General features: G+C 34.4%; 1 pseudogene; it reads left to right on the forward strand.

The window, feature by feature from the left end:
- Positions 1-131: 131 nt before the first annotated feature.
- LOC101567725 lies at positions 132-1201 on the forward strand (annotated as a pseudogene).
- The last annotated feature ends 3128 nt before the right edge of the window (positions 1202-4329 follow it).

The raw sequence follows: 4329 nt of genomic DNA on the forward strand, positions 1-4329 counted from the left end.
ACTGAGGAAAATCAGGCCCCCAAAATACAAAGACCTAATCAAGAAATGGGTGTCTGAAATGAATTCACACTTCTCAGAGGAAGAAATACAAATGGCAAACAAGTACATGAAGAAATGTTGCACAGGCATGAGTCGCTTCCTCGCTGCCTCGGTAATCCACAGTTTCTTGAAGTTAACCAGTGGAAGAATTATTCTTAGAACTGATCATTTAACATCAAAATGAAGCAAGACGCCGCAAGGAATCCGGCCTACACTGTGGATTGTGAGGATTTTGTGCATGTGGTAGAATTTAATCCCTTTGAAAGTGGAGATTCAGGAAATCTAATTACATATGGTGGCAATAATTATGTGGTGATTGGCATATGTACATTTCAGGAAGAATAAGCCGATATTGAAGGCATTCAGTATAAAGCACTACGAACATTTCATCATGGAGTGAGAGTCTATGGCATAGCCTGGAGCCCAGAGACTAGACTTGATTCATTGCCACCAGTCATCAAATTTTGTACATCAGCTTCTGATATGAAAATCAGATTATTTACTTCAGATCTTCAAGATAAAAATGAATATAAAGTTCTAGAAGGTTACTCAGATTTCATCAATAGTTTGGCATTTGATCCCAAAGTAGGCCAGGAAATTGCAAGTGTAAGTGATGACCATACCTGCAGGATTTGGAACTTGAAAGGAAGGCAAACAGTTCATTTTGTTCTTCATTCCCCTGGAATGAGTGTGTGCTGCCATCCTGAGGAGAATTTTAAGCTAATGGTGGCAGAGAAGAATGGAGCAATCTGGTTTTACGATTTTATGACCCATCAGGCTGTTTTGTCTCTTGAATCAGAACAGACACCTTTAATGTCAGCACACTGGTGTTTACAAAACATCTTCAAGGTTGGGGCAGTTGCAGGAAATGATTGACTGATAAGGGATATCACTCTGTCCAGTTATCCTCAAGAGATGAGGCCGGTTCACATGGACCGAGCTTACTTGTTCAGGTGGTCCGCGATCAGTGAGAGCTTGTTTGCAAACACGGGTTACCCCGGGCAAAGTGGCCAGCCAGTTCCAGATTCACCACTTAGGGCACCGTCAGCCCATCGTCGCAGGCTCGGTCGCCGTGGAAGCCGGCCTGTCCTGGCACAGGACACTCCCACTGTGCGTGCTGGCAGGAGACCACAAGCTGTCCTTCTGGGTGACTGCAGTGTGACACAAACGGCCTCTGGATTTCCTGTTCCTAAACTTTGTGTTTCTACAACACACTTTGGAGAATTCCTTATTTTTATATCAAATATACTGTAATTTTTAGAATTCTCTGTTGTTGCTTTTGTTAAATAAAATGTTGGTGTTTTGAACAAAAAAAAAAGAAATGTTGCACAGCCGTGCTCATTTGAGAAATACAAATGAAAACAACAGTGAGATAACATTTCACCCAAGAAAGAATTGCCTTTATAAAGAAATCAGCTATCTGTGTGGAGGAACACTATTGATTTTTTGCTGTTGAACTTGTATCTTTCTATGCTCCTGAATTTGTTTATTAATTCTAGGAGTTTCTTTGTGGAGTTTTCTGGGCCCTCCAAGTAGAGTATCATGTTGTCTGTAAATAATTGCCGTTTTTCTTGTTTACCTATTCTTTCTTTTATTTCTCTGTCTTGTCTAACAGCTCCAGGTAATGTTTCTAGAGCTATATTGAAAAGAAGTGGTGATAGTTGACATCCTATTCTTATACCTTATTTTTTTTTCCAAAGTTTTATTGACAAACAGATAGCAATGAGACAGTTTCAAATCATATCGGAAGGACAGTTTCAACAAATAATACACTGCATATATTCTTCTTAGTGGTTAATTGCTCTACAAGATGCGGACTTGTGATCCCATTTACAAACACCATTAGAACAAATCATTCTATTCATTAAGAGAATGCAACTATATATCTATCCCAACCTCTTTGAATACACAGATACAAAATGGACATTCATCGGTATACCCCATTTTTTCTAAGTTCCGTTATTGAATATTATAGGTGTGTAAACTCAGCAAAATATTCTAAAAGAGTCCAGTAGCCCATAATAGCATTGGGTCTTATATTTAACTGGCAAAGTCAGAAATTTCTTATACCTTATTTTAGAGTAAAACATTTTAGTATTTCTCTGTTTAGGATGACATTCGCTCAGTATGCTGCTCTGCACTTAGTTTCCCCTGCCCAGTCTACAGTTGTCCATTTTTAAATGGTTCTTTCGTGTTGTGATAGTCTAACTTTCTTCTGTTTATATATGTTCTCTATCAATACTCTATTTAAAGAACGTGGAACAGTATTTTTTTCCTTCTACATATTGTCTATTCATTGGTTGTTAAGATGCTTTTCATTTTGGCATGGCTCAATTGGTTGACATTGATGTTAGTCTTGTGAAACTGGGCTTCTATACATTAAGTCCTTGGCTATCCATGTTTCTTTAAGAATTTCATCTAATGTATCTCAGGAGAATAACTGGTTATTTTAACATATGCTATTTTATTCATTTACAATGTAATTTAGTACAAAGTAAGAGATACGATTCTATATTCTATCTTCTCCTGTGAATAGCTGGTTTCTTCAGCACCACTTGTTAAACAACTTATCTTTCCTCCAGCATCTGTTTTTTATATCATTTGCCAAGCATTAGATGGATAAATATACCTCAACTAGTTTCTCAGTTCTCTATTGTATTCTATTGACACTCTTGTCTGTTTTTGTACCAGTATTATGTTGTTGGTATTACAGTAGCTTTGTCATATAGTGCTACATCTGGGGTTGTGATCTCTAATGCTTGGATCTTACTTTTTTTAACCAGTATTGCTTTTGCCATTCTTGCTATCTCATTGCTTTTTGGCATTTTGGCTAAGAACAAATGTTTTCTAGGTTGCTTTTGGTTTCATTAAAATTTTAAGATTGTTTTCTCTATCTCTGTGAAGAGAAGTGTTTAATCATCATCATCATCATCATCATCATCATCATCATCATTATTATTATTATTATTATTATGACTTAAAGTTTTTATTCATTTTAATGAGAAAAATAGCAATGAAACCATTTGAAACAGGTTAGTAGGACAGTTACAATGATTAATACACTGCATAATATTGTCTTTGTAGTAGTTATTCAGAGTACAAGATACAGACATGATATCTTGTCTAAACAATATTAGTACAAACTTGTCTTCTCATAGAACTAATAGAAGGTAGCTGTATATCTATGCTACTTTCTTTTTATTAATTTTATTCGGAAACAACTAGCAATGAGACGGTTTCAAAACAGGTAAGTAGGACAGTTACGATAATTGATACATTGTATATTATTGTCTTTGTAGTAGTTATCCTATTTTCTATATACATATATATTCACCAAAAAATGGTCCTTTGTTTATATATATATATATATATATATATATATATATATATATATATATTTCTGAAGTGTGGTTATTTTGTCAATATTGATTAATTATACCTATTCAGGAATGCTAGGCATGTTTCCATTTGATTATATACTCTTTGATCTCCTTTTGCAGAATACCATAGTTTTTGATTGTATAAAACTTACACTTTCATGGTTAGATTAGTTCTAAAATATTGAATTTTCTTGATGCAAATGTGAAGGGTATTGCCTTCTTAATTCATTTCTGGGTGGGTGAATTGAGAGTGTATAATGGTATTTGTTTTTTATTGGTTAATTTTGTATCTTACCATATTCCTAAAGTTCACTATTATTTCCAGGAGTACTGTGGTGGTTATTCTTGAAACTTCTATGGAGAGAGTCACTCCATCTGAAAATAAGGGTAACTTTATTTCTTCCTTTTGTACCCATTCATTTCACTTTTTTCACTTTCTTTATTATTCTGGCCAAAGTTTTGAATTCTGTATTGAACCAAAGTAGTAATAGTGGATATCCCAATTATGTTCTTGATTTTAGAGGAAAACATTTGTTTTTACCAATTTAATATGATGTTGATGTTTATTATTAGCTTTCATCAGATTCAGATAAAGTCCTTCTATACTATTTTCCTCAAACATTGTTAAAATTATAAACAGATGTTGGATTTCTTTCAGACATTTCCGTATCTATTGAGATGGTCATTTTATATTATATAAAGTTTACTAGTACAGTGCTACAAGAAGATATATATAGTAATAATTTTGTTTGAAGAACTGGGGATTGAACTCAGGCCCTTGTGCTTGCCAGGCAAGCACTTATTCAACTGAGCTATCTCCCCAGCCCCATAATAATCATTTTTATCATAATAAATTTGTACCTTTATATATTTTGATTCTTTTTTACCCAATCCTATACCCTCATTTCAT

The sequence above is a fragment of the Octodon degus genome, unplaced genomic scaffold (assembly GCF_000260255.1).
Source record: "Octodon degus isolate 3935 unplaced genomic scaffold, OctDeg1.0 scaffold00201, whole genome shotgun sequence".
NCBI lineage: Eukaryota > Metazoa > Chordata > Mammalia > Rodentia > Octodontidae > Octodon > Octodon degus.